Source organism: Pinus tabuliformis, chromosome X (assembly GCF_031772625.1).
Source record: "Pinus tabuliformis cultivar Carrire ecotype Pingquan chromosome X, CPIR1, whole genome shotgun sequence".
Lineage (NCBI taxonomy): Eukaryota > Viridiplantae > Streptophyta > Pinopsida > Pinales > Pinaceae > Pinus > Pinus tabuliformis.
Window position 1 is genome coordinate 922,927,228 of NC_142308.1, and position 25,786 is coordinate 922,953,013.

General features: G+C 39.3%; 1 pseudogene; it reads right to left on the reverse strand.

Annotated features, from left to right (window-relative positions):
- LOC149142694 (uncharacterized) overlaps nucleotides 1–25,786 on the reverse strand; it is a 71,666-nt pseudogene that overhangs the window by 16,972 nt on the left and 28,908 nt on the right.

A 25,786-nucleotide genomic window follows, 5' to 3' on the forward strand; every position in this document is an offset into this window, starting at 1 on the left:
CCTTCTTGACATTCTCGGGAAAAGAAAAGAAATAATTTATAACAAAGAACAAAATGTCTTGGATGAAATTCCAACTTGAATACTTGATCTATCCATATTGTCCTTACATGTTTTTACTGGTTAGGTTCATCCTCCAGTGGAGTCTTTGGATCTGATCTCAAAAATGATTTGGAATCGCCAGGTGAATGATTTCATCCTTGCTGTGTCTGATCGTTGTCCACCATCAACAATCAGATCTGAACTTGATACATGTTACTGGGGCAATGTGCAAGTCAGATGTTCAACTTATAAGACTAGACTGGAGATTGATTGAAGCAGCTTTTATCTACTTTTGCTAATGCAAAGCAAGAGCGTTTCGAAGGCTACCTGGCTAACTTCATGCTCCGTCTGTAGTTTATAAAGAAAAAACACTGCCAAACAAATAAGCTCTTCCCCAGTATGGTCGCCACTATGTTAGAGCCTAGATTTACCTTAGGCTGAGGAAGGTAGGATCCAGGGCCAACATCAAACCACGTTTAACCTGGTAGCTAGCCCTACCAGGTCGGGAGAGGGCTCTCTCCGGGTCAATCTCAGCAAATTATAATCGATGATGGCTTGAGATGACTCATAGAAACACTGATCTTAGGCTAGGTATATGTGTGCAAAAGTTTGATTGAATAAAATGTTGTTTTTGTTGGCTCAGATGGAAAGATAGATTTTGGGTGCAGGAATTGAGGTTCAGTCTTGCAGAGATCTCAATGGGGCAAGGTAGGCAATTGCTTTTGGCACTTAAAATTGAATGAGATGAAAGGAATAGACAGGTGAGGTGTTGAATAGGGCAAGAGCAATCATGGATCCTCCCCAAACAGCTGAAAACATCAAGAAACTAAAGCAAACTTCAAGTAGAACACTGCAATTTCAATGGATTCTACTTACACTCTTGTTTGTTTAGTTCAGAAGAAACAAGATAGAGAACGACATACATGACATATAAGAAAATTCAAAATTACAAAGAAAAGCATTGTACCAAGACAAATTTCCACATGGATCCCAAAGAGTGCTACAAACCCTAGTCTCAATTCCTTAGCCAAAATGCTGACATGAGTGTACAATGAAGCTCAAGGCTTTCTAAAAATTCCAACCATGCTAATGACTGAAAGATCATAAGATATTGACAAAGCATAACTCATCCTAGCCTCTAGGGGTCGAGCTCACAATTTTAGGAGCTATTCCAACTAATTCTAAACTGAGAACTAGAAATCAGGCAGTGGAACAACTTGCCTCTAGAAACTAGGGAACTGATTCATTCAATTTCAAACGCCATTTTAACCAATGAATCTACCTCCATAAGTGAAAATTTGACATATTTACATCATGATCCATCAATGTACCTTAAATTGCATCACAAATTTTCCATTAAGAAAGTGAAAAAGTCAAACTGGCCAAAACTGGGCGAAAAACAGAGCAATACTTGGTCAAATTGGCAATTTTCCCTCTATGTGCCACGTGTGATTCTCTATGCGTAGTGCCTATTTGGACCCACTTTTGGAGGCCTTATAGATGTCCAAATTTACTCCAAGTGTTCTTATTGGAAAGGTCTGGCTGTCTAATTTCCAACCCAAGTGGAATTTTTCAATTTTCCCTCCATTTTCCCCTCCAAAGCTCAATTCTCCCAACACTGCTTCCTGTGTGTCAAAATAGGGGCAGAAAGGCCATTTTTAGGGTGTTTTTGACCTTTTTGGGGGCTCAAAACCTGTCAAAATTTCTTGTCCATTTGTGAGCATGCATATTTTTTCATGAAAAATCCAAATATGTTGAGTTTTTCTCAAAATGATTCCTCCATCAAAAGCGAGCGCTGGGTGGCGCGGCGCATAGAGCAGAAATTTCTGTGTTTTAGTGCCAAAAATTTCAAAAATGCAAAAAGTGTCCCATATTTTTTGAAATTTGGGTTGAGTCTTCTCCATCAAGTGTTGTGATGGGCTAAGGAAGCCTCAGCCAAGATCTAGAGTTTATCTTGTGTTTTTTCCCTCCTCGTTCTCTTCTTCAACTTTGCCTTCAAGCTCCTGATTCTAGCTTGGCACACCTTGTTTCTCGCCAAGTAATGATGGTCCATGTGCCTCAACATAGTTTTCACATTGTTGGTCTTCTCTAGCATCCTTTCCCAAGTGTAATTTTGTCCTCTCAAGCCAAGATTCATGATCAGCTTGAATTTCTTGCTCAAGTGTGGTCAATTTGATTTTCCTCCTCTTGGCAGCGTGTCGGTTTTGCCTTCATGTTTTTGAGCGCCATGGATGAGTGGGACTAATGAGGGGAGGGTTTGATGCTAGCTGTAAAGTTTTAGGGAATGAAAGGGTTTGGGGATGATATTTAGGGTTTGGGATGGCAATTAGGGTTTTTGGATTTGTAGTTAGGATTTGGGAAAATGGGAATTGGGGATAGGGATAACTGAATATGGGAGTTAGGGAATGGGTGGATAAGCTGAGAAAATGAATGGAGGAGTGAAAAAATGAGGGAGTGGTAGAACAAACTTGGTAGAAAAATGACAAGTAAAAACCCTAGGCAATGGCTTTTAAGAAATTTCAAGGTATTAGGGTTTGAATTTTCTTTTACACAACCACCATAAACTTTAAGAAAAACTCCTTTACTAGCAAGGAAAAGGTCTTGACTTACTTGCACACTAGAAGAGTTGAGTGATTTTGGAAATTTGAGGGAGTTTTTGAAAGAATCAGGCTTGGCAGTTCTATGTGCCGCGCCTCAAACCCAATGCGCCGCACCTTCTCTATGCGCCGCGCTAGTGTATTTTTTGCACTGTGGAGGGCAGCCCAATGCGTCGCGCCAGCTCTATGTGCCACGCCAGTGACCCAATGCGTAGCGCTTTCTACAGGAGACTTGTGGAGGCCTTCCTGATGTCCAAATTAGTATAGCATAGCTTTTTGGAAAGGTTATTGAGTCTAATTTCCAACCCAACTGGAATTTTTCAATTTTGAGTTCATTTGCCCTGTCAAAAATCAAATCTCCCAAGACTGGTCAAAATGTGCCAAATGAGGCTGCCTAAAGGCAGAGTGCTGTTGCAATCAACTTTTGAAAGACTTCCTCAACTCCAAATTGAGCTAATGATAGCTCATTGGAAATCTCTTTGTGTCTAGTTATCATTGGACTCATCAAGAAAGTCATTTGGTCAACCAAGCTATGAGAAAACTTGATTTTCCCAAGGTCACTTTAGAGATGCATCAATTCTCCCGAGGCAACTGTATTTTTGACATTTCTATAAAACCATGACACCTGTGTAAAACGTCAAGGAGGTTTTTCTTCCTTGTCCTATTTTGGAGAAATACCTCTCTCGGTTTTCCCAAATTAATCTTTTATTGCTCAGAAACATCATTGGAGTAAAACCTATCCCGATGTGTGGAACAGCGGATTTGCCAAAATGAAGTGAAATGAAGGGGATAACGGGCTTCTAAGTTCTTGAGAAAATTTTGGAAAGTATGGAGGTATGTTAGGAAGTAGGGGAAAGTGGAATTTCAAAGATTGAGTGAGGTGAAGGGATCCAAAAGGGCAAAACATAGGCCTAACCTAGAAAATTGTCAAGTTGTAGCAAGAAACTAGGGTTTGTGCGAAAATGAGGAATTTGGGGGATCTCAGTGATGGGAATTGTTTAATAAGGTACATTAAGGATAGGGGAAGGTGTATGAACATCAGGATACAAGTTTTCTAATGATTTGACCATCCAAGAGAAATTACCTTCAAAACCCTAGGAGAGAGATATGAACCTTACCTAGGCGCAACTGAACCATGAACAAGGTGTAAAATGACCCATTGGAACCTGAAATGATGATGAAAACCCTCTGAATGATAGTACACTTAGCTGAATGGTGACATGGACTGACATTTGTACAACTTTGACAGGAGTAAAAGCAAACCCTAGACCTAATGCCTAGTGACCAAATTTTGCTTGAAGACTCATTGAAATGACAAAATTTGACCTTGAAACCTTAAAATCACTTTGTAAGATCATGTTTGATCACTGGAGGAAGGCTGCAAAAATTGACACTAACCGAAGATATTAAGATAGCTTTAACAAAAACACCAGTTTTGACCAGTCCAAAGTTTGATAGGGATTTCGTTATGTTTTCCTTTGCCTCAGAACACACAATTGTTGTAGTCCTACTGTGGAAAAATGATGAGGGTTATGAAGCAATATAATGGAAAAGCAAGCTTTTTCTTTGGTCAAAGCTATCAAATATTTTAGAGTTTACATTTTATATTCTCATATAATAGCCTATGTCCCCAATGCAGTAGTCGAGGATATCCTAACCCAAGATGGTCCAGATGGAAAAAGAGGGAAATGGATTACTACTATATTAGAATATGACCTAGAAATCAAGCCAACAAAGTTAATCAAAGGCCAAGGTTTAGCCAAGCTCATGGCTGAATCAATTTGTCAAGCCTTAGATATAAATTTTATTGCAAAAATGGATAATGGAGAGGATATGGCAACTCCACCAATCAGGCAGGCCTTTATTGAATCACCATGGTATGCTGAAATCATATATGTTTTACAAAATTTACAAGCTCCTCCTGAATTTTCCAAGACCAAAAGCAGGTTTTTAAAAATGAAATCTTTAAAATTTTGCATAATTGACAAAGCTTTGTTTTAGAGGAATCATGAAGATATCATTCTAAACTGTTTATTGAAAGAAGAATATGACAAGGTGTTACAAGAGTTTTATGCAGGTGACTATGGAGGACATATTTAATGGAAAACCACTACTAACAAGATTCTTAGAGCCGGTTTCTATTGGCCCACTTTGTTTTTTGATGTAAAGAAATTCATAACCTCATGTCATAAATGCCAAATTGTTGAAGGAAAGAAAAAGCTTTTACCCCTGCCCCTAAAACCAATATCTATTGAAGCACTTTTCAACAATGGGGTCTTTACTTCATTGGTGAAATCCACCCACCTTCCTCTGCCCAACACAAATGGATCCTCACTGCTACAAATTATTTTACCAAATGGATCCTCACTACTACATATTATTTTACCAAATGGATAGAAGCCATACTATTATAGACATTTTTGGGCACTGCAAACCCAATCATAAATGTCCATAAACCAAGGGCTCCTAAGTCCCTAAAATTGTTGCTTCACACCCTAAAGGAACAAGGTCAGCTGATTATATCATCTCCCAGAAGTTCTCCACAGAAAACTGCTCAGAACTGGTCAAAGTTGGACCATACAAACTATCCAGTGCAGAGGGTGCGATGCATCTCACCTAATCAGTGAAAAGGGTGTGATGCATACTGGAAAGCCCTTCTGTAGGGTGTGATGGGCGAGAGTAGACAAATGGAAAAGACAGTTTGCAAGGTGGATCGCCATGGAATCTTCCAAAAACTTCTCCTGTGACACTTGCCTCTCTGAATTCGCCCAGGGATGAGTAAGAGATCATCAATCTCCAAGTGGAATCAAGAACTATCAGAGAGAGGACACTAATTAAAATCCCAGAAGCTAACTCACCCCCCTGCAATCATCTATATATGGATCCCTCATCCCAGAGATCCAGAGGCTGGAATTTTGTATCTTGTAAGGAAGTGCCTTTTGTTTCTTGGTGGAATATCATAGTGTTGGGTGATCTAAGCTTTTCATGAGGTGAAGAAGGGTTTTCATGCTGGGAGGATGACACTGGGTCAGAAAAATTGGTTGTAATCCTCTTTGCTATTCTTGATATTAACAAAGCTATTCAAGTTTTCCTCCACATTCTTGTATATTTGATGATATATGCATTTGTGTGGTCAATATATATCTGGTCCTATATTGTTTATGATGGTAGATCTCTGTTCTTCGATAGTACTATCCTACTTTGATTCCACAGGTGCTCTTTGAAGCTGGGACGAAGGAAAAGCAGCAAGGATTTGTTAGAAGGGAGAGGAACCAAGCAAGGAACCAAGCGCAAGACTGAGCTTGGTGTCCTTTGTTCCCCTCTTATCTACTTCTCATAAAGGAAAGCGAAAGTAGTTTTAGTTTGTTTGTTTCTAAGATAGCTACCAGTCTTAGTGAGACTAGCAGCTTTGAGTGGACACTAGATTTCCTGATAACAAAATGGCGACTCCACTGGGGAGAGAATAGGTTGTTTGCTTGTCTATATTTGTTTGTTTTATAAACTTACAAACGGAGCCTGAAGTTAAGCCAGCTAGCCTTCGAACTGCATTTGCTATTCAAGTGCAAAGTAGATCAATGCTGCTTCAGTCTATCTCTGGGTTTTGTTTATAAACTGAACAATCGATTTGCAAACATCCTAATTGCCCTAGTGGTGGCTCTAGTAACCTCATTAGATCAGCCCCTGTGATTTCTATTTATTGACTATCATTAGCTCGGCCTAAATCCCTGAACTAAGCTACAAACTGTGACCCGGAACCAAATTGAAGTCTCGTCCCTGGACCATCACACTTTCTCCTCTTGGGAACCTAGATGCGTTGCACCTCCCGTGTGCAGTAGGTGCGCTGCATCGCACTTTCCCTGTGTTGCAGGTGCGTTGATCAGATAAGACCTTTTCTGCTCTCAGATTTTGGTTTCTATGTTCACTCTCTTCAGCTTTATTCAGGAGTTTTGCTGTCTGTGATCAGTATACCATTGTAGAAACTCCCTTCTTTTGCATGATTCTGCCTCCATAGTACAAAGAATTGTGAATGTTTTTATGTATTGTGCACCATTTACAGTTCTCTTTTACAAAAAGTAACATAATCAAACTGTCATCTTTTGATTTGGAAGTGTCGCAAGTGTCGTTTTCAGTCAAAGAAAAGAATTCTATTGTTCTTGATAGTCGATTATACTGTTACTCTTGTATTTGATTTGAATTAGTAGTTTTTCAAGTGTCGAAAACAGTTTTCAATTCAAAATCGCAAAGTGTTGTCATTATCTTCCTTTCGTTTTTGAAGAGAAATTTGTTAGTACTGTCGCTTTGAAAATATAATTCAGATTTGTACTTAGCATTCTTCTTGTCAGTCAAACATTAAGAAAGCTGAAAACAAATACATGCATGTGCATTTGCATTTAGACTACTTGTTGGTTTGATTTAAGACAGTGCATCTAGTGTGTGCTCTCTGCTCTATGTTGAAAGAATATCATCCCTCTTTCTTTAGTAGCTAGGATTTTCATTGCAAAAAGAAGATTAAACGATTGTTTATCATCTTAGATTGCATTTTAGGAATTGTGTATCTACATCACGCAGTGAACCTGAAAGGAAACTTTCTTAAGAAAGATCAACTGTAAAATAAATTCAATGAACCTAAAAACGCTTTGGAACCTAACGCACAACATCTAAAAGTCTAGGCTAGAGACATATTCTGGTGTCATAAAGCCTGGTAACTATCGCTTTCATTATCGGTTGGGTCATTCCTCCTATTTGAGATGACAAGTGCCAGTACAGACTTGTGCTCCCACGTACCGTCGAGTATATATTGGGAGACCACAATAGGCTATATCCTTTATCCATAGGAAGCCGTGTCTGCCGCCCTATTGATTGCAATGCACTGAACACAACATTCGTGAAGATTGACTGTTGTACTGTAAAAGTATTCTACAGTTTTGCGATTGGTTTGGTAATCCCTCTATCTAGATTTCCAGAGTAGTCTCTTTCGTTCCTTTTCAGACTCCTTAAAGGAAAAGGTCCATCTAAGCACTTGTCACTTCAGGCTCATTAAAAATCGAAGGCGACTAGAGTCATCTTTTGTTTTTTCTCGACTCCTAAAAATTGAAAAAACAAGTTGTGTCAAAGCGTCTAAAATTTATTTTAATCGGAATAATATCACCATTCCCACGTTGGTCTTAGGTTGAGGAAAATAGAGTCCACCAACCAAGGATTTCCCCTTGGAGGAAATCCTAGTCCTTTCTCGTCTTGGGGAGATGTTGGTGCACCTCATATGGCTACATTGTCACTTCCAGGATTGATGATTGGCTTGCAAATATGGCTCTTCTTGACCTTTGTCATTCAGAACACCGTGATTCCTAAGCAATCAAGTCAGCAACTAGATGATACCAGAGTTACCCCCCAACCTTCCACTTCATCCAATTCTCCCTCTCCTCCTTCCTCTTCACTTGATGAAGCTGGTAAAGCCAAAAATCAAGTAACTAAGAAGGAGAAGAAGGGGAAGGAGAAGAAAGAGAAGAAGAAGAAGGAGCCAAAGGTGAAAAGGGGTAATCGGGCATCGTCTAGTGAAAATCCATACACTGCACTGTCCAAACGTAAATCTCCATGTGTCATTTGCAAAGGAGACCACTATCATCGAGATTGTCCTTACATCCCTCGGATCTTAAGGGACTGGTCTCCTCATTTGCACAATCCGGTGTCATCAACCTCTGAAGATCACGTTGAAAGTACACCATCAACTAGTGAAAGCGAAGCATTTGGACAGAAAAGGAAATGTAAATTTCCTTGTAAACTATGTGAAGGCGATCACGTCGTCCACCATTGTCCCTTTCTAGATGAAGCTAAAAGAGTCTTGGATAACCATCTAGCTTCACCGCTACAGCTTCCTCCTGGATATAAGAAACTCTTACCAAGTCCGTCACTAGTTGAAAATCTGACCGACATGCCATTGTGGTCAGTCGAAGCATCTATCATTGAAGATAAACTCACCGAATCCATACCAGATGAAAGTCAAAAGGTTGAGGCGGCAGTCGACCCGGTTTTGTCTTCGAAAGTTCCATCTTCAGATGATACAATCACCGAAGAGAATGAGAACAACGTTGTTCAAATTCTTTTCGTAAACACAGACTCCGATGAATATGGGGGCAATCTACCCGTTCCTTTACCGCAGGAAGGAAGTTCATTAGAGTCATATCGAGTTGTCTATTCAGTCCCACCTCCAAGCAACCTAGTCGTTTCCTTCGATTGGAATCTACTAGGAAGACCCCATTTACCGGCTAATGTGCCATTCCGAATCATTGTACAAGTTTACAAAATGATCATGGTCAGTACCATCATAGATGAAGGGGCTTCTATGAGTATCCTTTCCTCAACTGCTTGGGAAGCGCTTGGTTTGCCATCGCTTCTTCCTGGGATGAGAAATCTGACAGGCTTCCACAAAGGAACTAGTCGACCGTTAGGGATCCTTCCCAATGTGCCCATAACGTTGAGAAGGAAAACTGTTTATATGAACGCAATGGTAGTCCAAGGACCTCTAGATTATAATCTACTCCTGGGGCGCAACTATATTTATAACATGGGAGCCATTGTCTCCTCACTCTTTAGAGTAATGTGTTTTCTGCATGAAGGCCGAGTGGTCCAGCTCGTAGACCAGCTTTCGTTCCCTGGCTCACACATAGCTAATAGTCAAATGCCATCCCTAAATGGTCTTTTCATGCAAGGAATGTCTCATCAATATCCGGTCCGTCCACCTGAAGAGCGCGAGTGATTCGGGGGGACATGACTGAAACCCAGGGGGCATGCACCCTGGTCTATTTCGGCAGGAAAACCTTGGGTATAGGGTAGGTTTCTGCGGAGGATATATGACTAGTCTGACACACCTGTCCGTTTAGGAAAATGGGATTAGACTGGAAAAATATTTCCTCGTCAAAGTTATGTGAGTGGAGGCAACCGTGCCACTCACCTTTGTCTATTTCGGTAGACATCGCCAAGGAAGTGTTTTGTCTGCAACGCGGATGAAGCAATCTTGCAAATGCGAGAACTTTCATATGGTAACCTAGAAACTCTACTTTTCTATGCCTGGGGGCATGCAAGCCTTTTTGCCTAAATGTTAAGAGCGACCATTTATTTTCTTAATTTGTAGTTTCTCAACCCTTTAAACTCATAGGATTGGTCATTCCTAACTTGCATAATGAAAGGATCCTAAGCAAAGTTTCGAATGGTGCAAGCTCCCTAAAAATTGAACCTATCGATGAGACGTCCTTATTATACGACTAGCACGAGCAGTTTTTATGCGAAGTTCAAGCTTGTTAAAAATTAAACCTTAGCAATGAGAAAACGTTCCCCCCAGAGTTTAAGCTCATTAAAAAATGAACCAATCCCCGGTAAATAACCATTGTGAATGCATTATCATCAGCTTTTGAGCCTTAGTCATGTTCTTACCATCACCTCCACTATGTTTTAGCTAATCATTAACCTCCGCTTGATTGTTTACCCCTTTTGAGGAACAACAGCAAAGAGTGATCCTGTTAGCCATCCTTGTGACACTACCGTGATTGGAAAACTCCAAACCTTACCTGGAATCAGCTGCTACCTGAAATTATCACTCGTTCATCAAAATACGAGTCTCCTTTAAGCTCTTTTCATCTGACTCGTAAAATATGAAAATATTTCCGAGAAATTGGCCTCTCCAGCTTGTTAAAGCTACCGAGAGTGCTATCCCTCCTCTAGATTTTAATCTTTTTGGACCTGAGGGATTATTACACAAAAAGATCGAGCGCTTGTTTTGTTCAGCTCGTTAAAATTACCAAAAATTCATCCATTTCGTATTATTTTATACTTTTTTGGACTTATGGGATTATATGACGAAAAAGGATTATTGGAGTTTCCTTTACATCCCTTTCAGTATCTCTAAAATTGAAAAGGACTAAGTTATCTTTGTCGTTAAACTCATTAAAACTAAATAGTGACAAACTTGTCCATATAGAAAAGAATGAGTTTCACTGTCGCTAGGCTCGTTAAAACATAACGACAGGTTTGCTCGAAGGGAAAATTATAAAACAAGCATATGTTATCCTCCTCAAGCTTGACAAAAATAAAGAGGTACTGGTCAGCGATGATTGGGGAAAAATTGGGAAGAAAACTTGAAGAAACTTTGTTGGTAGCAAGTCGCTCTTGAACATGACACTTTCACTCCACATCCGAGTCAGGTTGGGTTATTCCATTCACCGGTCATATCACCATTGGTCCATCGCACCATCCATATCTAGGGTTAATGCTACCAATCCATGTCAGTGTCGCTGGTATGTTTAAGAGAAGTCACTCAGAGAATTCACCTGTGTCTCATCTACTGCAATACATTCGCGCTCCATTCTTTCATGACCGCCACCTTGAACCCTGTATCATCAGATAGTTTTCATCTCTGAAATCATTTACTCCATTCCGTGTCATAGATGTGGGATTCATGAAGGCCCTCCTACGACGGGTCGCTTCTTGTCGACATCAGATCATTATCCAAGAAGTCGACTCGGGGACAACCATTTCAGTACTTTGAAGCTTACATGCCTCAATGGTAAGTTTCTCACTTCTGGTGACAGGTTTAAATCAATGGCCTTCGACCAAAAGATTTTGCGTGGTGTTTGACACCAAGTCGCTTTTCACACCACACGAATTGCACTGTAGTACCTTGAGGGTCATCAATTGCCGGTAATTCCTCTTGCACTTATTAACAACTTACATCATTGGCTGGTAATCAGGTGATGTATTTCAATGTTCGACTCCAGAACATCTTTCACATGGATCAACTTGTACTCTGAGTGAATATTGGACAAGTTTGAAGACCTCAGATCTAGTTTCATCCATCCGGGCTGCAATATATTCAGGAAAATAACGACATCAAATGTACATCATTGCTGCACAGATGATCATCCAAATCAAAGGATGATGACTCTATCAAAATCATCAGTCTACCACACAGACGGTTGTCTGTCTTATGTACATGAAAATGAATTTATAAAGTTGAGCATGGGAATGCCTGCCTTAGCTAGATCATGAGAAATATTATGAAGATAATGTATTGTATTGTATCTTATTACAGGTTTCCTTCCAGCTCGAAAAAACTTTGGATCCTCATGATAAAGCATTTCACCCGACATCAAAAGATTAATGACCTCATGCTTTAGGGGGCAACTGTTATAGACATTTTTGGGAACTACAACCCCAATCATACATGTCCATAAACCAAGGGCTCTTAAGTCCCTAAAAGTGTTGCTTCACACCCCAAAGGAACAAGGTCAGCTAATTATATAATCTCCCAGAAGTTCTCCATAGAAAACTGCTCAGAACTGGTCAAAGTTGGACCATACAGACTGCCCGGTGCAAAGGGTTCGATGCAGAGACAGTTTGCAAGGTGGATCGTCATGGAATCTTCCAGAAACTTCTCCTGTGACACTTGCCTCTCTGAATTCGCCCAGGGATGAGTAAGAGATCATCAATCTCCAAGTGGAATCAAGAACTATCAGAGAGAGGACACTAATCAAAATCCCAAAAGCTGACTCACCCCCCTGCAATCATCTATATATGGATCCCTCATCCTAGAGATCCAGAGGCTGGAATTTTGTATCTTGTAAGGAAGTGCTGTTGGTTTCTTGGTGGAATATCATAGTGTTGGGTGATATAAGCCTTTCATGAGGTGAAGAAGGGCTTTCATGCTGGGAGGATGACACTGGGTCAGAACAATTGGTTGTAATCCTCTTTTCTATTTTTGATATTAATAAAGCTATTCAAGTTTTCCTCCACATTCTTGTATGTTTTATGATATATACATTTGTGTGGTCAATATATATCTGGTCCTATATTGTTTATGATGGTAGATCTCTATTCTTCGATAGTACTATGCTGCTTTGATTCCACAGGTGCTCTTTGAAGCTGGGTAGATGAAGGAAAAGTGGCAAGGATTTTTTAGAAGGGAGAGGAACCAAGCAAGGAACCAAGCGCAAGACTAAGGTTGGTGTCCTTTGTTCCCCTCTTATCTACTTCTCATAAAGGAAAGCGAAAGTAGTTTTAGTTCGTTTGTTTCTAAGATAGCTACCAGTCTTAGTGGGACTAGCAGCTCCTAGTGGACACTAGATTGCCTAATAACACATACCATCAAGACAAGCCACTGACACTGTTATAATAACCTTCCTTGAATCCAATGTCCTATCTAGATTTGGGTGGCCAACCAAGATCATCACTAATAATGTAGCAGCCTTCAATTCTAGGAGAATGATTGATTTCTGTCATAAGTACCATATAACTTTGGGCCATTCCGCAGATTATTACCCTCAAGGAAATGGACTAGCAGAATCGTCAAACAAGAGTTTAGTGAATATCGTCAAAAAATTGTTGGAAGATAACAATAAAACATGGAGTAAGAAGATAGTAAATTCCTTATGGGAAGACAAGCTGACCACAAAGAAGTCCATTGGTACTAGTCCTTATCAATTAGTTTATGGAATGGAAGATGTTTTCCCATCCTCCTTGGGAACACTAGTGATGAAGCTACTCCAAGAGTTGCAGGTTGAACCAAGTGACATCTAAAGAAGAATCAACCAAACAATTCATTTACAGTAGACCAGGGAAGAAGTGTACATCAGATCTCAAGTTGTCCAAGAAAGGATCAAGAAGGCTTTTGATAAAAGGACCAAGGCAAAATATTTTTACCTAGGGGACAAAGTTTTGAAATGGGATTCAAGAAGAGAGGATAAAAGTAAACATGGGAAATTTGATTTCCTATGGAAAGGCCCATATATCATTTATGCTTTTAGAGGTAATAATGCTTTCTCCCTCAGGGAAATGGATGGCACAGAAGCAAAAGGAGGACCAGTTAATGGTCAAATGCTTAAACACTACATTGAGCCTAGTTTCTAATTTTACTAATCATTTGTACATATTCTGTTTTTCAAAAGTCTAGAGTTGATCGGATGGTGATATTTTTTTGAAGTTGAAGCCCGAAGAGAAGGCCCTATGCTTCAAAAGTTTACTGTCAAAAATAGTAATAAGGCATAAAAGTGAAAGGTAAAGTTGTAGGAGAACATGACAACAATTCAGAAGGCCATTGATGCACAAGTTCTTGACATTTCACCAGGAAATGCCATCCCCAAGTGGAGCCACTATTAGGTTCCTATACCAATACGAGTCATAATTTTTGAATGACTGAGATTAAACCTGTAATATGTACATACCTTTGCTTTCTGCAAATGTTTTCCATATTCAAAAAAATTAAAAAATGTAAAGAGGGTATGTCCTAAAAAAATAATCAAAGGACAAAAAGAATAAAAAGGTAAAAAAGGATGAAAAATATGAACCCCAAGAAAATAAAAAGACCATGAAAGTGAGCAAGTCAAAATGCCACTACTATTTAATTTTTGTGCAAAATAAATGATTGTGTGTAGCTTGTAATCTTTGCGACAATCCATGATAGTCGAAATGTTTAAACTTGGCTATTTCATGTTTCAATTTCATGTTGATAGTTAGAGAATAAATATATGACAAAACTATTTAATCTTGGCAGATAAGTAGATAGGTAGAGTAAATAAAAGGAGCTCAATTGTTTAATTTGAGCCCTTGGATGTAACAAGGTTAGATTTAGTTAGTTTACTATTGTAAAGTAAAATAAAAATGTTTGATAAGGGTTTGCTAGCTTGAATGCACCCTAATAAAGAGAAGTAAAAATGGTAGGATGAGTAGATGGGTAAGTAGTAGAAAGGTTGCAGAATTTTGATGATTGATTAGAAAAAGCATGTGTATCATCTTTTTTCATCATAAAAGTTCGAAATGTGAATGGACACTCAAGCATGCAGATGCATATCAAAGTCAATTAATTAATTTCCCTCATTCATTTGACCTTTTACTTAACTAATTTCCCAAAATAAAGATCAAAGTACTTAAAAACCCTAAGTCAAAGAGGCTCAGAGCATTTTTCTGACTTTTGGAGGGACCAAACCCTTACCTCAATGATTTATAGGCAATAAGTATTAAATCCCTTCCTAAGCATTCATTCCCCCCCTTCACTTCATTCATTTTCCCTAAATAATATTCTTTCCTAAGCTTAAATCACTTTTACCTAGGAAAAGTATTTGTTTCCCCACATAACCCATTTTCACATCAAAAACCCTCAAAAGCATTATATCCTAAGTATTTATGTTATTATTGGAAAGCATTAAAAACATGAAAATCATATGCTTAGGGTATGGTGCCCCTTCCGCTCATTTGACTAAATTATTAATTTATTTATTAAATCCCTAATAAAACCTGTTTCCCGTATATACATTAACTCCCGCAATATTAATTAATCCCACCCCAGTTTAATTATATAAACTAAGGTTTTCTACCCTAGACCCACTAATTAATCAATCCTTGATTAAGTTAGTTTAAAAAACCTAATTAAATCCCACCCGATACCTTAATCCCCACCTTAATCCCTAATTAAACCAAAACTGCCGCGCTTAAACATCCGCCAGGCCCCCCACCATTACCTTCCATGTAACTCCATTGCCCGACCACCACACGATCCATCCCCTCCCCATCCAATGACCCATGTTGATTTCGAAAGGGCCTAAAATCCAAATGTTACCCGCCCAAAATGGGTTGTTTTCTGTTGGGCCCTCGAGGCGACGTGGCACTCAATGAATGGAATCAGGTGGCCTCCCCCCAATACTGCCAAGTGCCCAAAAGCTGTGTGAAGCAAACCACTTACTGCCAGCCTGCTACATGCCAAAACTGCCATTGTTCACTCCGCTATGTGACAAACGGCCATTGTACACCCGTACCCACCAAATTGAATTTTCGTGCATACATCCAAAAAATCCCCAAATTATTGTTTTTTATCATTTTTTTCAACTGAAAACTTCCATGCATGCATATGTTAACGTCCAAGCTATCAACCCACATATAATTTCACCCTGAAGACGCTACAAAGCTCCCAAATTGCCTTCTAGCTTGCTTGAAGTTTTTTCGACCATTCACAGTTGCCATTCACCTGGTTCAGATCCAGTTTTCTTCAAATTCCAACTATTTATGATAGAATCCATTGAAAAACCTTGTCAATTTCTGAAACAGTCACTAATTTTTCTTAATTGAAATTAAAGGGAAACTCTAGTAACTAAAACCCACCTGGAATTGAACCACCATTACCTTAAATACTGACAATTTACCTCCCCCATTCTCAAATCCAGAAGAACTGAGAATGGTAGCCCCATTTGCCATGGATGTCAGACCAATTTCCACTCCTCACTTGCACTTGGACCACCTTCCCCTTGTTGATAAAGATTTCCAAATCAAGGACACCTCTATCCTTAAATCCACTATCAAACTATATTGCCAATATAGAGATCAATACCTCAACCACGCCATTCAAAATTGGTCCTTGGGAGTCTAATTTGCCCAAGTATCAATTTCCTAAGGTACGCATCTTTCCAGAAATTGTCCATTATTTCCATGCAAACTACATTCCCAGTCAAAGAGTAGTGATGTCCCCTGACCAAACCATACTTTTCACCATCACTGCCGAGTCAATCAATGAAATGCTACAAATTCAACGAGGGAAAAATCTAACCCATATTTCAATTGGAGACCTACTAGACACATTCCCTAAGCTTACCATTGCCAAACTTGCTGAGATGTTCCAAACCTTCATCAGGGAGGAAAATCATATCCCAAAATATCCTCCTCCATATGTGGCTACCATATTTTCCCCATTTGGTCAAGACATTGTAGCAATGATTTCATGTGTCTTAGGCTATACCACCAGTGAGTATATAGATGAAATAATCTAAGGCCTTCATGTCCATTTTCTCTCCAGGACAGCCTATTGCGGTCATGTATGATTATGCCAAGTTCATAGCTAATAAGATGCATGACCAATTTCTTAGGATGATTAATGAGAGAGTATTCAAGTATTCCTCAGTTTTGTACCACCTTTTTCTATATTACCAAGCTGACAAGTTCCCCTTTACTCTCCAAAAGCTTGATACTAAAGGTCACCCTAGGTCAGTGATTTTCTGGACTCCTTTGATCCATAAGTATGACTCACCATATCCATACATAGAATTCATATATCTTTTTGTACATCCTATAATAACCATACTATTAGGAAATCCTCCTCCAAGGATTAGTTCAGATATCAGGGGTATCCTGTAGCTTTCAAAACAACACAAAGTGGGAGATTGGTACTTGTACCAAAATCACACTAAAATTAGGATCTATGGTTGTGAGGTGGCCCCATATAAACTACCTAGATACCTCCCAATGAGGTTATTTTCTCTGGAGTACTACAGGCAGATAATCAATTCAGATGAGTTGCATTTTATTAAAGCCGAAAAGAAGGCCCTGCTCAGGATCAAAGATCAACTAGGCCCCTTTGTGTGTAATAACCAAGAATCTAGAAAAGAAGCAGAGCAAATCCTTCAGAGACTTAAACTAAAACAAAGCTTCATGTGGAGATATGATCCCTTGGACTTCATCCACAACAGAAGGTAGAAAAACAAGATGGCTCCCTACATTCACCACTTAATCCCTGAAATAGAAAAATATGCAAATCAATTGGAATGGGTGGAGAATACTTTTGTGGATAGGGATAACATTGAAGTTGTTGTTTAAAATGCTCTAATTGATCTAGAGAAACGGCTTGATGAGGGTTCTTTCCCACAGGTTCCAGGAGAATCTCAAGTCCAAGGAGAATCTCAGGAACAAGGAGAATCTCAGGCACAAAGTGAATCACATGTAGAAGAAGAATCCCAGGTGCAAGAAGAGTCGTAACAACCAGACCTATCAGAGGAGTTAACTCAAATAGGTATACCAGAGCCCATCATGAGTACTCTCCCAGCCTTGCAAACTCCTATAAATGAGGAGAAAAACCTCAAAACAAATAGGGAAGAGGCCACTACTTCAGGCAAAGAAACCACACAGGCATATGCAGAGACCATCTTGGTCAAAAGGAATAGGATAAATCCTGTCTCTGAATAGGAATTCACAGAAGAAATAGTTGGGGCCGCTAGCATAGAAAGAGAAGGAAGAAGGCATGCCACTCCCTTTGGGGGCACACTAGAACCTTCCACATCACACACTCAGATGTTGGAAAGGTAGCAAAGTGTTGAAGTGTCCTCATTCAGGATGCTAGCTAACAGAGACCAAGAAATCAGAGAAATATACAAGGACATAAAAGCCAGGAATTAGAGGCTAAAAGCCCAAAATTATGCACAATACCTAAAGATGACACCTACCAATCAGACAAGGCTTATGTCAGCCTATGATGTGAAAGAAGGCAAAATGTAGATGGCATTTATGAAGCCCACCACTCAGCAACCAAGAACAACAACAGACCTAAAAAATATAGACTTCGAAGTACTGGCAAAGGACATACATCCTATTGACCAAATTGAGCTACACAAGCAAATAGGGGGGGATGATTTACTCCACTTTAACAGGGAAAGCCATCGCAACCCACCAATTGCAAAACTCCCTGAATAACATATCAGCTCAGTTCCAATTGGAGAAGGCCTCTTCATAGGCCAAAGACACCAGAATAAATTCCTTAGAGGACTTAATCATTGATTTGAGAGATGATCCCAAAGATGTAAAGGCCACCAAAAAATTGATTAAGAAGAAGAATGATGACATAGCTACTTTGAAGAAGCAACTCAAGATTCCACCATTACATCACCCACAAACAACAGAAGTCCTAGAGACCCAAAAAGGACAAGAAGAGCTTATGGACTTGATCCTAAAGCTAAATGACCAATTAAAGGAAACAAAGAAGGAGCTAGACACATTGATTCAGTCCAAACAAAGTGACTAGGCCACCACTTCTAGGACTACTATTCCCACTGTTTCTACTGCAGTTCCTTCAATAGTGGCAGCATCATTGGCACCCACAGCTCCACCTGCCATAGCACTGCCAATCACTACTGAATCTACTACAGCAGGTACTTCAACAGAGAAAACAACAGAGTTAGTAAAAGCCATGGAGGAGATGTCCATCCAGGCAACAGAGCTCAAAAGGCTAAAAGAGAAAGTGGCAAGCTTAGAAACTGACTATAAGCTTGCCCAAATTCAACAGAGAGAAGAAACACAGAAAGCCCTAAGGATGGGTGAGAAGATCAAGGTCCTAGAAAAAGATTTAACACTACAAAAGCCACTAGGATAGACCAAAGAGATGCTCTAGGCCAATATCATTGACTCTGTCAATGATATTTGGCCATCAATTCAAGTTATATTTGAATAGACTGAATTGGTGAAAGTGGCCACTGAGGCTATTTAGAAAGTAAGGGAAGATTTGGGAGATCAACCTGAGGATGCAAATCGACTCATCCACTTCCTGAACAACAAGAACAAACATGAGCTAAATGAGCTTGGTATAGAGGATAGGACTGAAGCCATCCTGGAAGTCAAAAAGGTTCTTTCAAAAATAAACATTATGGTCGACTTAGAGGAAAAATGCCATAACATGCAGGTGGCCATTGATAGATTCATGACCAAATTTCAAATTTTGAGGGACAAAGGCCTTCCCAGTCCTATTCTCATCCATGATAAACTTATGACCCAATTGGACTACACTGACAGACTAAGGAAGTTGGCCAAGGAACAAGCAAGCACTTCAGGTATCAAAACCTCTCCAACTAGAAAAATATTGTATGATACATTGGAGAATTTGTTTTTTCTAGAGCATGAGGTGAAACATTTGTTTGTCACCAATCCTAATTTTTCCAAATATGCAGAGGTAGACGAAATCTACAGAAGAATGCTCAAAGTAAAGTTACCTAAGGATGAATGGTGGGAAAAAATGACAGATTTTCTATAAATTACCATAGTAAATATGAAAGCAGCCAGATGAAACAGGTAAGAGATAGATCAGTAGGGTCAAAGAGTATCAGTAAAAGATTAAATATAAAGATGATTCCAGTGTACAAATATCAGCCAGCTTAAAGGGCTCAAATCCAACTGCAACAACCAGCACTACCACAATAAGAGGGACAACATGATGCAGTTTTCCATCTGTCTCTATCTTCATGCTTGAAGATATTTTTATTTCCTTAATTAAATCTCAAACTGTTATGAGATATTTTGCAGTAAATTTTGTATAAATAATTCATATTTTGAAGTATTTAGTGTGGATTCAAAAACATTTCTATAGACTTTTCTCTCAAATTAAAGTCTTATTATATCAAAAACTGGATTGGCTTGCTGGATCATGGAATAAAGCTCAGACATTTTTCAGGATTCTTGTGTAAAGCAAAAATCAAATAAGTATTCTCTCATGTGTATTATTGTTTCTCCTTATGTTTCTTAATAATCATATGTGTTTCTATGAAATCTGAATGTTAAACTAGGAATGATATTTCAGAACTTGCTTCAATGCACTCTATCTTGACTGTTTACATTCTTAATGTTTTATGCTAAACTATCTTAGCTAGGGAATTCTTAGTTGCTCCTTAGCTTCTGTGGTTTTCCTTGTGGTCTATGTGGCAAAGGATTCTTAATTTCCCTTTGTTGATGATCACCCTCTGTTATTCATTCTGATCTCGGTCCAAGGATTCTTATGTGCCCTTCACCCTGGTTAGAATCATTCCATCCATCAGCCCTTTGAAGATTTGCCTTTTTCTTTGTTAGCCTGCCTTGAGAACACTTCCTTTAATGATATGATCCAATTATGCTATCCTTTTATTGACTCCATAGCCCAATGGCCTAAAGAAACTAGTGCTATCCATCTTTTCCTAGAATTCCACCACCCAACCAAAATCAACACCTTATGAACACTAGGAACTAGCCTAAAATCCTGCCCAAACAATGTTAAATTATAAAGAGAGAGCCCTCTCTGGACTTAGGTTGGCTAGAACCTGAGTCTAAAGATTGGTTTGTGGTTACCTTAGATTATTCCTTCTTTTGATAACTTCTAGGGAAGACTTCTAAGTGATAACACTTTTATTGACCATATTATTGACAAATGTGTCGGATGCAAAATATTCTCATTCATGGATGGTTTTTCTTGCTGCAATCAAATAAATATCCGCCCACGGGATCAATTGAAAATAACTTTTATTTGTCCATGGGGCACTTTCACGTATAGGAAACTCTCTTTTGGTTTGAAGAATATAGGTGCCACATTTCAGAGGGAAATGAACTATGCCTTCCATGACATCAAGCACATTGTTCAACCTTACCTTGAAGATTTACCTGCTCATTCACGAAAGCAGACTGATCACCTGCAACATTTGAGAGCAATATTTTTATGGTGTCGACACTACAAGATATGACTCAATCCACACAAATGTGTGTTTTGTGTTGGTTCTAGTTGATTTCTTGGATTTGTAGTGTCTAGAGAGGGGATTCGAATCAATCCATTAAAGGTTCAGGAAATTCTTCATTTTCCTCCACCTTCAAATCTTTTACAATTACAGAGACTCCAAGGGAAAGCAAACTTTCTGAGGAGGTTCATTCCTAATTACGCTAAGATGGCTAAAGGTTTAACATGTCTTTCGAAAAAGGAGATACCCTTCCAGTGGGAACAAGTTGCACAAGCTTCCTTTGATGCTCTTAAAGATACCTTGATTAGAGATTCATTAATGTATTCTCCAAATTATCAAAATTACTATTACCTATATCTCGCCGTTGTAGATACAACCATTGGCATGGTTGTAGTCCAAGAAGAAAATGGGAGTGAACGTTTGATTTATTACTTGAGTTGTAATCTCAACAACACAGAAAGTAAGTACTCTTATGTCGAAAAACTAGCTTTGGAAATTGTGCAAGCTGTTCAAAGATTTCACCATTACATGCTGCTACAAAAAACAACTACCATTTCAGATTGCAACCCTATGACATACATTTTGTCACGTCAATTGCTAGAAGGGAAATACTCAAAATGGAAAGTTATTTTGTAGGTTGATTTGGAATTCATCAATTCCAAATCAAAGAAATCTCTAGTTTTCGTAGAGTTACTTTACGACCTTCCCTCAACCTCCATTGATTCAACATTTGAACCATTGATTTTGGATAAGTCTCTATTTTTGATATCGTCATATGGAGATATATTGATCTATCTCCAGACCCAAACTTTCTAGCCTAATACCTCTCGCTCGCAACAACGACATATTCAATACCAAGCCAAAGATTATCTTATCATTGGCGACACTCTTTACCGTCGTGGTATTGATACAATTTTACAAAGGTGCATCACACATGAGGAAGTCGAGAAAGCATTGAATGATTTCCATTCAGGTGCCTGTGGTGGATACTTATTTGGATATGCAACTGCACAGAGAATTCTCCATGCCGGTTACTTCTGGCCAACTATATTCAAAGATTGTATTATTGTTGTCAGAAGTTGTCACGCATGCCAGATATATGACCAAAAAACCAGATTACCACCTGCACCATTACATCCAGTCATTTCTATTGGCCCATTCACCAAATGGGGCATTGACTTTATAACATGTAACCCCATCTCAGCCGGGGGGCATGGGTATATTATAGTCGTCGTTGACTATTTTACCAAATGGGCCGAGGTGATGCCAACATTGAACAATAGTGCCGAAACAACTGCTCTTTTCTTTTTTAACCATGTGGTTGCCCAGTTTGGTGTACCATAAGCCATAGTTACAGATCATGGGTCACATTTTCGCAATCAGATGATGGCTGAGTTGACTGCTAAGTTAGGACTGTCAGATGATGGTTCTACCCCTTATTACCCGCAAGAAAATGGACAAGTTGAGGTTATCAACAAAGTCTTGAAGTGGATGTTGCAGAGAATGATAGGGGTTCATGTTACAGGGAAAAGTGTCTACTCAGAACTGCTTATCCCACTAAGGTGTGATAGCTACCTTAGAAACAAACAAAGTAAAGCTACTTTCGTTTTTCCTTTATGAAGTATAGATAGAGAGGAACAAAGAAGACCAACCTCTGTCTTGTGCTAATCTCCTGGTTTGATTTCTCTCTTCCTTGATAGTCTTTCGCTACTTGTTCCCTTGCACACCCAGCTTCATAGAGTACCTGTAAGATCACAGTAGCATAGCACTATACAAAGACATGGATCTATAATCATAAAAAATCTAGGATCAAATGTAAATTTACCATACAAATGCAGCAAACATAAATGACACAAGAGTATGGAGGAAAACTTGAATAGCTTTTATTGATAAACAAGAAAAAAGCCAAGAGGAGTTACAACCAGTTGTTCTGACCCAGGATCAACCTCTCAGCAAGGAAGCCCCTCTTCACCTCATACAAAGCTTAGATCACCCAACAATCTGATGTTTGTCTCAAGAAACCAATAGCAATTCCTTACAATATGCAAAATTCCAGCCTCAGGATCTCTGGGATGAGGGATCCATATATAGATATCTGTAAGGGAGATGAGTCAGCTTGTGATTTGATTAGTTTCTTCCCTCTGATAGTTCTTGCTTCCACTTGGAGATTGATGACCTCTTACTCATCCTTGGTCGAATTCAGAGAGGCAAGTGTCACAGGAGAAGTTTCTGGAAGCTTCCATTGCCTCTCCACCTCGCGGAATGACACTGCCATTTGTCATTTATCGCCCATCGCACCCCATAGAAGGGCTTTTTGAAATGCAACACACGCACACAGTGTACTTAGGTGAGATGCAATGCACTTGTCCTATGGAGCAGCTGAAATGATCCTGTTTTGACCAATTCTGAGCAGTTTTTCATGGAGAACTTCTGGGAGAAGCTGTAATCAGTTGACCTTGTTCCTTTAGGGGTTAGAACAACACTTTTAGGGACTTAGGAGCCCTTGGTTTATGGACATTTCATGCTTGGGGTTGTAGTGCCCAAAAATGTCTATAACAGTTGCCCCCTAAAGCATGAGGTCGTTAATCTTTTTATGTTGGGTGAAATGCTTTATTATGAGGATCCGAAGTTCTTTCAAGCTGAGAGGAGACCTGTAATAAGATACAATACAATACATTATATTCATAATATTTTCATGATCTAGCTGAGGCAGGCATGCCCATGCTCAGATTTATAAATTCAATTTCATGTACATAGGACAGACAATCGTCTGAGTGTAGACTAATGATTCAGATAGAGCCATCATCCCTTTGATTGGATGATTATCTGTGCAGCAATGATGTACATTTGATGTCTTTATTTCCCTGAATATATATCGCAGCCCGGATGGATGAAACTAGATCCGGGGTCTTCAATCTCGTTCGATCTTCACTCGAAGTACAAATCTATCCATGTGAGAGATGTTCTAGTCTCGAACATGGAAAGACATCGCTTGATTACCAGCCAATGATATAAGATGTTAACAAGCGCGAGAGGAATCAACGATAATGATAATGACCCTCAAGGTACTGCAGTACAATTCACGTGGTGTGAATAAAGGACTTGGCGTCGAACACCACGCAAAATCTTTCGGTCGAAGGTCATTGATGTAAACCTGTCGCCGAAAGTGAAAAACTTGCCATTGAGGCATGCAAGCTTCAAAGTACTGAATGGGGTGTTCTTAGATCAACTTCTTGGATAATGAGCTGATGTCGATAAGAAGCAATCCGTCACAAGAGGGCCTTAATGAATCCCACATCAATGACACAGAACGGAGCAAATGATTTTAATGGAGGTGAAAACGATCTGGTGATATAAGGTTCAGGGTGGCGATCATGAAAGAATGGAGTATAAATGTATTGTAGTGGGTGAGACATAGGTGAATTCTTTGAATGACTTCTCTTGAACATATCGGCGACACTGATGTGATGGATTGGTAGCATTAACCCCGAATGTGGATGGTATGATGGGACCATGGTGATGTGACCAGTGAATGAAATAACCCAACCCGACTTGGATGCGGAGTGAAAGTGTCATGTTCAAGAGTGACTTGCTACAAACAAAGTTTCTTCAAGTTTTCTTCCCAATTTTTCCCCAGTCATTGCTGACCAGTACCTCTTTATTTTTATCAAGCTTGAGGAGGATAACATATGCTTGTTCTATAATCTGCCCTTCGGGCAAACCCATCGCTATGTTTTAACGAGCCTAGCGATAGTGAAACTCGTTCTCGTCTATAGACAAGTTTGTCGCTATTAAAATTTTAACGAGTTTAAGGACAAAGATAAATCGGTCCTTTTCAATTTTAGAGAGTCTGAAAAGGAACGTAAAGGAAACTCCAAAATTCCTTTTTCGTCATCTAATCCCTTAAGTCCGAAAAAGTATAAAACAATATAGAAGGGATGAATTTTCGATACTTTTAACGAGCCGAACAAAACAAGCGCTCGATCGTTTTGTGTAATAATCCCTCAGGTCCAAAAAGATTAAAATTTAGAGGAGGGATAGCACTTCCAGTCCCTTTAACGAGCTGGAGAGGCCAATGGCTCGGAAATCTTTTCATATTTTACGAGTCAATTGAAAAGAGCTTAAAGGAGACTCGTCTCTTGAGGAACGAGTGATAAAATGGGTAGCAACTGATTCCAGGTAAGGTTTGGAATTTTCCAATCACGGTAGTGTTACAAGGATGGCTAACATGATCACTCTTTGCAGCTGTTCCTCAAAATGGGTAAACAATCAAATGGAGGTGAATGATCGGCCAATGCAAAAGTGGAGGTGACGGTGCAAACAAGACCAAGGCTTTAAAGGCTGAAGTATTACATTCACGATGGTTATTTATCGGAAATTGGTTCATTTTTTAATGAGCTTAAACTCTGGAGGAACATGTGCTCATTGCTTATGTTTATTTTTTAACGAGCATGAAGTCTGCGCTAAAACTGTTCGATTAATCCAGTCGTGTGATAAGAATGTCTCATATATAAAAACGGAAACTTTTAGAGTTTTGCCCCACATCCTTTCTTTATGCAAGTTAGGAAACGACCAATCCTACGAGTTTAAAGGGTTAGAGGACCTACAAATTTAAAAAATAAATAGTCGCTCTTCACTTGCATGCCAAAAGGTTTGCATGCCCCCAGGTATAAAACAGAGTTTCAAGGTTACCCCTTCTTCCTTCCGTTAAAACATTTGTTTTACCGGGAGAGGTCTACCTCTTACAGGTTACCAAAAATTGTTCTATTTACGGCGTAAACAAAACACTTCTTCGGCGATGTTTATCAAAATAAACAAAGGTGGGTGGCGATGCTTGCCAACCCACATAACTTTGACAAGAGAATCTTATTCCAAAATAAC